A 14,273-nucleotide genomic window follows, 5' to 3' on the forward strand; every position below is an offset into this window, starting at 1 on the left:
TAAAAGGTTTACCACAAATATGTAAGATTTGTGCAAATGAATGAAAATCATTCCATATATGAATTCAATTCAGTTAAATTTTTTCATTCTGTAGTATAGTGGTACATAAATATAGGAAAATGATAACTAATATATGGAATGCATTCTACCTAATTTCAACGAAAATCACATCGTTCAAAAAAATAAAAATGTCTTTGGCGCTATACGAAGTTCAACTTTCTTCACAATGAGTTCGTTTTAACTTAAAGAAGGGGTTACTTTTTTCTGGGTGTACTAACAAATTTTTTTGGGTGTAGTCAATTGCTTAAAGTTTTTTTAACTAACTAAAAGTTAGTTCCCTGCCAACATTTTTTGAATTTGACGGCGCTTCTGAGAATGCCCACCACGTCGAAAACAATCGTATACGACATCCAAAACTCGTCGGAAAATCGCCGTCAATATTGAGAAGTTGTACCACGCCAAGTTACTACAAAAAAGTATCGCATGAGTGCAATTATTAGGTGTCTTTTTTAATAAATTTAGAACGACGCCAATAAGAGCCCCTTCAAACAATCAGAAAAAGTGAATTTTAAGATAGTTGTAAGAGAATAATTGTGGTCAAGTAAAACACGATTGTTTAGATGTTTATTAATTTGATTAAACATTTATAAATTTCTATAAATACAATTTTTTCATTAATAATGGAATGATGTTGATTTACAAGTGGCAAGTTACATGTTGCAGCGTCTATCAGCCAGTGTTTTTATTCTCGATGGAGGCAGCGTGTATCTGAAAAACAATCACTTTATTCCATTTGGAAAGTCAAAAATTGTTCATCAATATACATTTTACCAATTTAAACGAAATAACTATGTTTTTAGCACTTCATTATCGATTTTATTTAAACAATTTTTTTGAGCTTTGGTGAAATGATAGCGGTGTTATCTGTATACCATAAGAGATGTGATGTAAACTTTGTGTTCTTCCAAAACGAGTACCACAAGGAGTATCTTGAGGTGTGTGTAGATCGTAGGTTGAAAAGAATTAGCCTCTACTGCAGGGGTCCATGAAGCATAACGACGTGTTGATATAACAGCTTTGAAGTTTTGTATATAATGTAACAGCAGGTAGTTGAATAACGTCGAATCAGCAAGAGCTATTTGAAAGGATGGAACAAGGGGAAAAGTCGAGGATAGGGTTGTAGAAGTTGATAAAAAGAAATAAAAGAGAAAAAGTTGTCTAAATATAAGTGTAAAACGAGTGCCCAGTTGGATTTCATATGAGAGCTTTGACTTCAGTCAAAATTCGATTATTGACTTATAAACACCTTTATCTTTGGATGCCAATAATTCAATTAGGTTTTTGTTTGAGCATAGATTCCCTGCCAAAATTTTTTGAATTTGGGGGCGCTTCTGAGAATCCCCACTACGTCGAAAACAATCATATACGACATCAAAAACTCGTCGGAAAAGCGCCGTCACTATTGAGAAGTTGTACCATGCCAAGTTACTACGAAAAAGTTTCTCATCAGTGCAATTATTAGGTGCCTATTTAGATCAATTTCGAAGGACGCCAATAAGAACCCCTGCAAACTATCAGAAAAAGTGCATTTTAAGGTAATTGTAGAAGAATCATTGTGGTCAAGTAAAACACGATTGTGTAGATGTTTATTGATTCGATTAAACATTTATAATTTCTTATAAATATAACATTTTTCGGTTTATCTCATCACATTTAACATAATTGTTTGCATTAATAAAAGAATGATGTTGAGTTTTAAGTAGCAAGTTACATATTGCAGCGTCTATCAGCCAGTTTGTTTATTTTCGATGGAGACAGCGTGCCTGGAAAAATATTTGAAAAACGATAACTTTATTCTATTTGGAAAGTCGAAAATTGTTCACCATATACCTTTCACAATTTTAAGCGTAATATCTATGTTTTCAGACCTTTATTTTCGTGTTTATTTAAATAAAATATAACAAGCTGGTTGCGCTTGGCGTTTCACAAAAAATAAAATGGCTCTTCTAACAGTAGTGATGGCAAAATACTTTCATGTACATTTTGTACTTTTTGATATGCTTCCCCCATCACAGTTCGCGATGGTTGTGGTGACATTTACGAGTCGTGGTAGCGATGAGGATGAAATGAAACTTTGAAATGCTGGCAGGGTTACTATAATTGATTCTAACATCATCATATAATGGATATTTAAGTATATGCTGCGCATCCTCCGGAGTAAAGCAGTTATCGCAGAACGACGATTCCACAAAGTTCATTTATTCTAGAAATACTTTGTAATATGTATGACCAAAAATTAATCTATTTAGAAGTTTTGTTTCCCTGGGATTGAAGTTAAACTTCTCAAACCAGGGGTTTTCCAAGGCGGTTTTAATAATTTGTCCAAAGTGACGTCAATTAATATCAACAAATTCATCATTCCAGTTCTTCTTTAAAATATTATTTATTCAAGAGATTGCTTCTTTCGGTGTTAATTTGACCTTAAGGGGAGCTCCTATATCAGCTGCTACTTTTGCAATCTGATCAGCCTATTCGTTAAACTCAATGCCCCTATGGCAAGGCGTCCAAACAATGTGACAGATGTTAATATTTGGCTCTTGTAGACGTTTATGAAAGGATGATACAAATTAATTGTCACTATTGGCACTGATCAGTGCCTTACATGCCGCAAGGCTGTCACACTCATAGAAAAAAGTCAGCTAAAAACAGCAGTCGATGTCTGCTGTTATATTTTTGTACTTCAGGGCCAAATGAACAACAATTTATAAAATCTTTAGGTTATAAATTTTCCCCAAAGCATATTTAAGAACCAAAAGTAGTTTTTGGTATATTTTTGCACCATAATATACTTACAAGCTCCTAAATATGATCAGCAAACATTTTGTTTGCTGTTATGACTCAATTCGATAAATATTCAGATTTATGGTCACATACTATAGATATTCATAAAATATTGTTTTAATTATGTTAGGATAGCTCCTAAGTTGACATTTTTATTTGTTTTAGCCAAAATAAAACATGTTTTAGAGTAATCGAGCTTCAAAAATAGCAGGAAATGTTTGCTATTTCAGCAAACAGTGACTGCTGTCCCTTTTTCAGCAGACTTTCTGCTGTTTTAGCAGACTTTTCTGCTGTCCCTACTAACAAATTTCTTTGGGTGCAGAAAAAAATACACAATTATTAATTCCATCTTCTATGGCAATTTCAAGCGCCTTTAGTAATGACCAAAGTTCACCAAAAGTGGACGAAGATTTGAAATTAATTTTAAAATAGTATTTGTGACCTTGTGTGACATTATAAACACCACATCCTGTTGACATGTCAGCAATAGAGGCATCTGTGGCAAAAATTGCAAATCCCAAACTCTTATAATCAGCAAATTCTTTACTGTAAAGTGATTTAGTAATTTCATCACAGGTGTCTTGTTTCTTGAAAGGGAGAATGTTCGTTCTTATTACCAATTTTTCCTCTTTTGTATAACCTGAAACAAGTTGGATATTATCAAATATGTCCTTAAATTCATAGTATATCTTACTGTAGCTGGAGTTAACCACAGGGTTATCACAGACAAGCTCATACAGCATCTTATTGGACATCATGATTCTTATAATTTCCTTAGCCGTTAGCAATTTTGCTCTGTGTTTCGGAGGAAGCATTTCATTTTGGAGGGTTGCTATTTTGTTGCATATGTATTGTGGAGAATTGGCTGTTGACGTTCTGCCATATTCTATTTGTGATCTAATTAAGCTTTTGTAGATGTTTAGAGAGTTTTTGGGGTTTAAGCCTCCACTAATAGAGTTAGACATCGTAACATGTTTGTTCTGTTTGAAATCTCAGTTGATATTTTTTCATAGTGATCCTTTATACGGTGTTCTCACCAAGCATGTTTTGGGGTTTGAAATGTTTTCCCTTTATAAGCATTCAAAACGAGTCGTTTTCGCCATACTAAAAAACAAGTTCAAACACACAAGGTTTCCTACAAAACACGTCAATTTTAGAATGTGAACCCACCTAATTTGGAATATACCCCGAATAACATACCCTATTCAGAATATAGGTCAAAATATTGAAATAAGTTTCATAAAAAAAATAATAAACAAAGGCTTTTAAGAACATGGACATGTGAAAATAACATATTTTTTTTTCCTTTTGCGCTCGCGGTAATTATTTGGACATAGGTTGCATATATGTGAATTTCGAGTAAATGTGAATTTCTAGTTTCCATGGTAACTGTCAAACTAAAACATCTCAACCCGGTGTGAACGGTGAAATGTTTTGGAAAAATGAATGAGGAAAACGAGTCGGTGGGAACATAGTATTACAGTCAGCGTATGTTATGTCACCCTGTTTCAATCACTACGGCCGTATGAACGTTTTCTACTTTGACCCTGTAGATTACATATTTTTGTATGTTTGGTAACTCTGGTTACTTGGTATTCTGACTTGTTTACCTTAAAATTGCATCAGCAATCTCATTCGCGCCATTCTGCAAAAGTACTCGAGCATATCACATAGTGAATTGGAGCTAGAATAAATTCAGAGCCGCGTCTTCCTGCACCTGTGCCTGCACACGTTTTGGACAACCTCAAGGAACCCCAAGGTTCCGAAACAATTTGATATTTTCCGTCGAGTGGTTTGGGGCCAATGGTGAGTGAAACATTTTGGTAAATTGCAAAGACCCCACAGCTTACAATGATTTCTTCTTTTGTTCCAACAGCCAATAATTCACTTGGCCACGTGTTGTGTCGGTCGACTAAGCGGTTCCCACAATTGTCACCTGTGCGCCGTGAGTACAAAGATAAAATATTACCAGCCTTTGAGCGATTGCTTCTGGCTTTTCGGCTGTTGCTGTAGGCCAGTGTGCGAGATCTGGTACTGGCCACAATCTCATGACACACACAGTGCCAAGAAGAATTTTCTGTTTTGGGGTAAGACCATACACTCTACCGGCCATTGCCCAGGACGAAGTCGTGCTTTAGGAGAACATATGCATTTTTTCCATCAGTATTTTGAGGTGCGCCTTCGAATAGTTCCGACAACTTTGCCATTGCCATAAGCGTAGGAACGCCTCTGGGGAGTGGGCTTAGACCCCCCAGAAAAATTTTAGCCCCCCCAGAATTTGAAAACCTATTTACGATTTTACATTTTTCTAAAAATTAAACAAGTATATACATCCGCACAAAGTTCCGCTAAAGACTTTCATGCACAATCGAATTACTTTGGTTGTGGTAGCAGTTGCCGATGGCAATGTTTGAAGTCTGATATTTATAAAATAAATCTGTGGTTGAACTTTTGATTTAGTTGAATAACTAAAGCTCCTTTATTATTTTGTTTAGTCTGGTTTAGTCAATTTAATTAAAAAAATAGTAATTGATATTATTCTTTCATAAATTAATATCTTAATAATGCTTCAAAAAAGCATAGCCAAAAAGAAGTGAAAATCTTCTTTTTGGGTCCGGAAGTGGTGCAAAATTGGCGGAGAAGCGATGAATGTAATATGAAATTGTCATAGAACGAATGTCCACCGTTTCAAAAGCCGTTGCAATGAATTTGCATCACTTAAGTTGTGATCCAAATTCAGTGTTTTGAATGTGAATTAAAAAATTTTGTTTTATTTTCCCAAATAATTAATTTTTATATTTTTTATGATTTTTAATGCATTCTAACGCTTGTTTGAAACGTTTTCCCTCGAATATTTTCAAAAATTCTATAAAAATTTCTATAATGAATTTAGCATTTTTGTGGCAAAATTTGGATAATTTGTACCATTTTATTTATTCTTACCTTTTTAAAAGAAAACAAAAAATTACGCATTAAAATATGAAAAAATGAAGTAAAAAAACTTCCTGTGCAGTTAAAATAATTAACTTCTTTGTGAGGACATTTTTGGAAGTGCTTTTAAAGTTGTGACATTAGAACAACTCCCAATTTTTTTTGCTGGGAAAAGTGTGGAACTACTTTTAGTTGCTTTATTATAAATTAATTGTCGAGTTATTTTGATGCCTATATTGTTATTCATTTTTATGAAATAAAACATTAATTGAACCTATAAGTTCAGTCTATAAATTTTCAGCTAGGGGGGCTATAGCCCCCCCTAGGAAAATTGTCTAGCTACGCTAATGGCCATTGCTCACCTACTTTGGGCAAGTACTATAAAGAAACCATCGACAACACCTTCGTGGGATTGACTGACTGCCTCACAAGATAAGTGCTCAGTACTATTAGTAGTAGTTGACTCGGGAACGGTGTCGATATCTTCACTGCTTGTATTTTTGTATCGGCATCACATCATAGTGAACGATAACCACCATTTCGCGACGATTGACGTGAATTATGAAAAGCTGTTTACGTTAGCGCTTTCGGTTGTACTGGCTCTCACAGTAATGCAGCACAATCGATAGCCAGAAATCCCTATCAGGAAGAAGTTATAACTCAATAGACAGAACCAGGGCCCAAAATAATTGTCTGCGAATTAATGCTAAAGGGTGATACGGTAAAAATTTGGTCAAGGGAAAACGCGTGTAAATCGGTGAAATCGTTTATTTAAAAAATCAAATTAAATTTCTTTTTCAAGTTCAATTAGTATAAAATTCAGGAAAAATATTCAGTTAGGCTTTCGCTTTTCCAAATCCGAATTGCCGGGCCTCACGCTTGACACCTGCCTTCAGATTTTGTACAGCCACCTTGTCCACCTTCTTCGCCGCAGAAAGCCAGTTTGCCTTGAACTGCTGCTCGTCCTTAGCAGTTTTTTTGGTCTTCTTTAGGTTCCGCTTGACAATAGTCCAGTATTTCTCAATTGGGCGTAGCTCTGGCATGTTGGGAGGGTTCTTGTCCTTGGGAACCACCTGCACGTTGTTGGCGGCGTACCACTCCATGGCCTTTTTACCGTAATGGCAAGATGCCAAATCCGGCCAAAACAGTACGGAACAACCGTGTTTCTTCAGGAAAGGCAGCAGACGTTTATTCAAAAACTCTTTCACGTAAATTTCTTGGTTGACAGTCCCGGAAACTATGAAAATACTGCTTTTCAAGCCACAGGTACAGATGGCTTGCCAAACCAGATATTTCTTTGCGAACTTTGACAGTTTTATGTGCTTGAAAATATCTGCTACCTTTCCCCTTCCTTTTGCCGTATAAAACTCCTGTCCCGGAAGCTGCTTGTAGTCGGCTTTGACGTAGGTTTCGTCGTCCATTACCACGCAGTCAAACTTCGTCAGCATCGTCGTGTACAGCCTCCGGGATCGCGCTTTGGCCGTCGTATTTTGTTTATCATCGCGATTTGGAGTCACTACCTTCTTGTAAATCGATAGTCCGGCTCGTTTTTTGGCTCGATGCACGGTTGTAGACGATACACCCAGATCATTTGCGGCATCTCGGAGAGAGAGGTTAGGGTTTCGCTTGAAACTACCGGCAACTCTCTTTGTCGTCTCAGCGGCTTCCGGTTTTCGACTTCCCCCCGATCCAGACTTCCTGGCTGTCGATAAACGTTCTCCAAACACTTAGTTACATTTGTAACGGTTGATTTGGCAACTTTTAGCGATTTTGCAGGCTTTGCGTGCGAGTAGCTCGGATTTTCGCGATGCGCGATGTGTGATACGCTGCTCTTCTTGCTTGGACGGCATTTTGACAACTGAAGAGTGAATTCCAATATCAAAATAGGAGCAACATTCTAAAGGAGTTCAATCTTCTTTGTTAGTTCTTCGATTTTGGCCTCCAAATCTTGTATTTGTGTCATTTTCGGTGCCATTCGAGATGATATTGTATTTACATCCCATGATTCAGAAGTATCGGAAATCTTGTCTGCCATCACTGCCAATTTGTTGAGAGATTCACTGCTTACCGATAAAATTGCTTGAGTTTGCCTCGGTAGTCGTTGCATCCACAAAGATTTTAAGAGTTCATCCGAGACTTTCCCAGAGGCAAGACAAATCATCTCACGGAGTAATGTTGAGGGCTTCTTATCTCCCAGTTCCATTTCACGCAACAGACGCTTCAGCCGTTTTGAATACTTATCTTCAAGGTTTCGTACATCTCCGTTTCGGGTGGATTTAATATTAAGTCGCTTACCTCAGAAAGAACGTTTGCATCAACGGCTCCAACAATTGTATGAAATTTGGTTGAATCCGATGTTATTCCAGATGTAATGAATTGACTTTCAACTTGCTTGAACCAAATCGCAGGGTTATTTCTCCAGAATGGTGGAATTTTCACAGAAACACGGGATATTTCAACCGCTCCTGTTGGTATCGGGTCGTCCAAAATAGAATTCATCGATATATTTCCCTGAGCCATTGGTGGAGACATTCCCGCTACCAGTTCTTCTTGATTGTCTCGGTTTTCGTTCTCTCCTATCGAACTGGAGAACGAAACATCTTTTTATAATTCGATCGTTTGTCGGGGTCACCAATTGACGTGGTATTTTGTAATTCAAAAATTGAAACACAAATTTTACAAAAAAAGATGGTAGATTTATTTTTTCTTTTTAACACGTCTAAAAATATTTTCTAACTAACTCAAAAAATATGTATTGGAAAATTAAGGCAAGCAACAAAAATGCAATGCCTACTAGATATTCTCTTGCAAAATTCAAATATTAAAACAGAAATATATTATGCTAGCACTACATACTTGACAAGAAAGGTAATGTTAAAACTACTTTGTTAAAATATTTAGTTTGGTTTGATTATAAAAAAGTTACATGAATACAAACACAAATAAGAAAATTCAAATCTAAGGTTACTTGATAAAAATTAAAATTTAATATTTAAAATATAATTATAAGTATAATAAAAATAATGGAGCCACCACAAATGCAAAATTGAAAGAAATACGTCAAGTTTATATTGACCAAATTTTGACCGTATCACCCTTTATCATAAAAGAAAATTTTGTCCAGAGGTTTAGTGTGGCCTATACAGCGTTTGCTTGATGGTGTTTGGTATCAGCGATAATAGTCTACGACTATAATTTCTAATTTTTTTGTAGGGCGGGGCCGACTATATTATACCCTGCACCACTTTGTAGATCTAAATTTTCGATACCATATCACTTCCGTCAAATGTGTTGGATGCTATATATAAAGGTTTGTCCCAAATACATACATTTAAATATCAATATTTGGACAGAATTTGATAGACTTTTACAAGTTGGCCAATGCACTAGGGTGGAACACAAATTTAGTAAAAAACAAGTAAGGAAAGTCTAAAGTCGGGCGGGGCCGACTATCTTATACCCTGCACCACTTTGTAGATCTAAATTTTCGATACCATATCACATCCGTCAAATGTGTTGAGTGCTATATATAAAGGTTTGTCCCAAATACATACATTTAAATATCAATATTTGGACAGAATTTGATAGACTTTTACAAGTTGGCCAATGCACTAGGGTGGAACACAATTTTAGTAAAAAAAAATATGTGAAACATTTAAATCTGAAGCAATTTTAAGGAAACTTCGCAAAAGTTTATTTATGATTTATCGCTCTATATATATGAATTAGAAGTTTAGGAAAATTAGAGTCATTTTTACAACTTTTCGACTAAGCAGTGGCGATTTAACAAGGAAAATGTTGGTACTTTGAGCATTTTTGTCGAAATCAGAAAAACATATGTATGGGAGCTATATCTAAATCTGAACCGATTTCTCCCAAAATCAATAGGGTTCTATTCTGACCCAAATTAGGAACATGTGCCAAATTTGAAGGAACGAAGAAATGCTTTGTTTATCCTAAAGAAATTAGGATCAGTCGACCCAAGCACGTTGTCGGCTAAGCAAAGCGATTCCTTAAAATGGGCTCAAGGAATTCTTGAAGCTGGAAAAAGGGAACGATCACCGGATGAGCTGCCATCCTCTAAACGGGATCAAAGATCGTTTGCCTCAGTTGCAAAAGACAGCCTTGTGATGGCTATTATTAATAAAGGAGCATTGGACGGTATGATTCCAAGGCAAAAATGGGGGGAAATTGAGAACGCGATGTCTGGTGTCTACTCAGAGGTGCGAAAAAAGTTTCCCGGACCAAGACCTCGACGGCAAGATGCTGGATGGTATCAAGGACGATATAAGTTAATAGCTTTTGCAGACCAGAGGTCTATGGATTGCTTTAAAGCTGCATTGATGCTAATTGGTGAAGTTTGGGAAGGAGCCGCTTTGGAGTTAGTCGATAAAAAAGACATACCGGCTAAACCTAGAGCACATGCATGGATACCGGCAAACCCTCCTGATACTGAGTCAATACTAGAGAGACTAAAAGAATGTAACCCAGATCTTCCAACCGCCGATTGGAAGGTTGGTCGTTTGGATGAGGTGGATGGACCAAGACGACATGCGGTGTTTATATTAAACATAGAGTCGCTGCCACATCTAGCCCAGACCCAAGGACGCGTAAGTTATGGCTTTCATGATATCCATATGAAGGTATACAAAAGCGATCAGCCAAAGGATTCCGAAATGGACAAGCCTCCGGTAGAGTCAGCAGTGGAAAAATTTCCTAGCGAAGCCGAAGGAGACATAAAACCTGGAGACTATTGCGAAAATCATATGCGGGAAGTTTCTACAGGCTCAAGCCTCACCAAAACTGAACCGCGGATTGTTGCGAGAGTCACCGAGATCTGTGAAGAGGAAGCCCTTGATGACTCAATTGAAGCGGCTGATGTGACGGTGGTTGAAAATTTGGATGGTTCTACGGTTCCTCCAGATAAATCTTCACCATTGTAAGGCCGCTTGTGCTGCCTTAAAAGTTCTCCTGATGAAAGGAGACATAGATATAGTTCTTATTCAAGAACCATACATATATAAGAACAAGATCTGTGAATTAAGCACTCCGGGTTTCAAACTTTTGCATAATACCGGTACCGATATAAATCGAGCATGTATAATTGCTAAAAACGAACTAAACTTGTTTCTGCTTCCTTCATTGAGCAATGCAGACACTGTCGTAGCCAGTCTAGAGATATCCACATGCAAATATTGGGTATCTTCGGTCTACATGGGACAGGATAGGGAGATGCCACCCTGTGCCGTTAAGACCTTAGTTGAGGAGTCACTAAAAACAAAGACAAAACTCATTATGGGATGCGATGCAAATGCACATCATAGTATTTGGGGAAGTAGTGATACTAATGCAAGGGGAGAGTCGCTAATAGAGTTTATTTTGCATACTAACCTGGTAGTTTGCAATAATGGAGATGCACCAACCTTCGTCACCAGGAACAGACAAGAGGTTTTGGACGTAACGTTGACCTCTCCGGAACTGAATGATAAGATATCTGAGTGGCAAGTTTTGAGGGAACATAGCTTCTCAGATCATCGCTACATCAGTTTCAGATTGGCTGTTCGTACTTCAAAGACCATATTTCCGCCAAATGTTAGGAAAGCTGATTGGAATAGGTATAGGGAATCGTTCAATTCGATGATACCGGAAATGCCGGAGACAAATATGAGCACTGTGCAAGATATCGAACACGCAGTGGAGCGGATTACTAAGGCCTTCAACATTTCACTGAAAGCTGCTTGCCCTAGAGGAAAGCCAAGGGGAAAAAATCGGCCGCCATGGTGGACTACGGAGTTAAGTAATATGAGGAAATCCTGCAGGAAGCTCTTTAACAAAGCAAAGTCCACAAGAGCTCCGGAGGATTGGGACACTTACAAGATGAATCTGAGAGAATATAAACGAGAACTGAGAAGGTCTCAACAAAACTCTTGGGATGATTACTGTAGCAGTATTGAGAATGCGTCAGAGGCTTCCAGACTACGGAAGGTACTAGCATCCACTAACACCGCTCCAGGTTTCATTAAAACATCGGAGGGAAATTGGACAACGTCCAGTGAGGAGACGTTGGAGGTACTTTTGGACACACACTTCCCTGGAAATCAGACGGTTGAACCATGTTCCGGCGGTGTAACAGAGGCTCAGCGATCATTTCCTATCGAGGAAATTGTGTCGGAATCTAGAATAAAATGGGCTTTAAATAGCTTTGGACCATTCAAATCCCCCGGACCTGATGGAATTACTCCGGCAGCGGCTGAAAGAGTTATCCCCTGGTTGACGGTGATATATAAACGATGTGTAAACTTAGCATATATTCCAGAAAAGTGGAGGGAAACAAAAGTCGTCTTCATACCTAAAGCAGGAAAAGCCTCTCACTCGAGTGCGAAGGATTTCCGACCAATCAGCTTATCCTCATTCCTACTTAAGACCCTGGAGAGGATGATAGACATGTATCTTAGAACTAGCGTGGATTCAAGTTTGCTCTCGAAACGACAGCATGCATACTCGAAGGGCAGGTCTACTGAGACCGCATTGCATGAACTAGTCAGCTTTATTGAAAGCTCACTATCTGTCAAAGAATACACAATCGTGGCGTTTCTAGACATCGAAGGGGCGTTCAATAATGTCCATCCGAGCTCGATATTAAATGGACTGACAACTCTGAATGTTGATCCAGGTATACTTAGGCTGTTAGACGAACTTCTAATAAAGAGACGTATTTCAGCCACACTAGGGCAAGCAAACATACAAAGGTATGTGAACAGAGGCACTCCCCAAGGAGGAGTTCTATCACCTCTTCTTTGGAATGTTGCTATAAACAACCTTCTGGTTTCCCTAGAAAAAGAAAGGATAAAAGTGGTGGCATACGCAGATGATGTGGCGCTAGCAGTCAGGGGAAAATTCCCATCCACAATCAGAGATATTATACAGAGAGCTCTCCGGATGACTGAGAAATGGGCGAAAGATAATGGTCTTGGTGTAAATCCAGCAAAGACAGAACTAGTCATGTACTGCAAAGATCGTAAAACTCCCACGGTTAGGCCCATTTCCTTAGGGGGTACTGAAATTCCCTTTGGTGAGTGTGCAAAATACCTTGGCGTTATTTTGGACAGGAAGCTGAATTTTAGGCTTAATATTGAAGAGAGGGCGAGAAAAGCCACGGTAGCTTTGTACTCGTGCAAAAAGGCAATAGGGAAAAAGTGGGGACTAAAACCAAAAATTGTGCATTGGCTATACACTGCAGTAGTTAGACCTATAATGCTATATGGTGTTGTAGTCTGGTGGCCGGCACTTCAGAAACCGACTTGTTTAGATAAAGTTCAGCGTATGGCGAGCTTATGTATCTCAGGCGCATTTAGTAAGACAGGAACAGACTCCCTTAATGTCATGCTACATCTATTGCCTTTAGACATTTTGGCCAAACAGTCAGCTGCAACAACGGCTGTGCGGTTGCGCGAGCTATCGCTGTGGTCGGAAAAAATGTACGGTCATAGTTCGGTCCTCAAAATAATGCCAGATGTGCCTAACGTAGTGGATTATACCCTGGCAAAACCACTTTTCGACAAAAAGTTTGAAACTCTAATTCCCAACAGTGAGGCGTGGTGTACACAGACCCCGGGGAATAAAAGATATATAGATTTCTATACTGATGGCTCCAAATTGAATGGACAAGTGGGGTTCGGAGTATATTCTAAAGATCTGGAAATTCGAATAGCGAAAAGATTACCTAATCACTGTAGTGTTTTTCAGGCTGAAATATTAGCAATAAGAGAGGTGGCGAATTGACTGAGAAGTAATGTTCCAACAAATATTGGCATTAAAATATACACAGACAGTCAACCTGCAATAAAATCCTTGGACTCTGTGTTCCTCAACTCGAAAACGGCCATCGACTGCCGCAAATCTCTCAATGAGATGGCTGAGCAGTACAATATTCACCTAATATGGGTGCCTGGCCATAGGAACATACCGGGGAACTGCGAAGCGGATGAGTTGGCAAGGCTAGGGACTACCTTACATATTCCAGGGGAACTGGAATTTGTTGGTATGCCCCTAGCTACCTGCAAGCTCATGCTGCGTGAGAAGGCTGTTAGGATGGCAAATGTTCGATGGGAGAATTGCAAGGGTTGTAACGACACCAAGCAAATATGGCCCCATTTCAACTTAAACCGCACACTAGATATGCTAATGGTCTCGAGACGTCAGATATCACTCCTGATATCTGCTATAACGGGTCGCTGCCTGATAGGCGATTTTGCAAAAACTATTGGCGCGAAGTATAATGACTATTGTATGAGCTGTCATGATGCGGAGGAAAAAGAATCAATTAAACACCTCTTGTGTGAGTGTCCTGCATTTTGTGTAAAGCGCAAGCAACTTTTAGGAGCATATAGCTTCAGATTACTGGCGGATCTGGAAAACGTTAACTTAAGCAGTCTGCTAATGTTTTTGGAACAATCTGGTTGGTTCAACAAAGAAAAATAATCAAGAAGGTTCAGCGGTTA

At 38.3% G+C, this 14,273-nt stretch overlaps 2 long non-coding RNA genes across 2 annotated transcripts in view; both read left to right on the plus strand.

Moving 5' to 3' along the window:
* Positions 1-14,273, plus strand: part of LOC142241038 (uncharacterized) — a 360,681-nt gene that overhangs the window by 62,972 nt on the left and 283,436 nt on the right. The gene's annotated exons all lie outside the window — the stretch shown is intronic.
* LOC142241000 (uncharacterized) lies at positions 4,433-5,314 on the plus strand. The gene is made up of 2 exons (XR_012723454.1): positions 4,433-4,647; positions 4,718-5,314. It is a non-coding gene; the product is annotated as an uncharacterized LOC142241000 (long non-coding RNA).

Source organism: Haematobia irritans, chromosome 1 (assembly GCF_050003625.1).
Source record: "Haematobia irritans isolate KBUSLIRL chromosome 1, ASM5000362v1, whole genome shotgun sequence".
In the NCBI taxonomy this organism is placed as follows: domain Eukaryota; kingdom Metazoa; phylum Arthropoda; class Insecta; order Diptera; family Muscidae; genus Haematobia; species Haematobia irritans.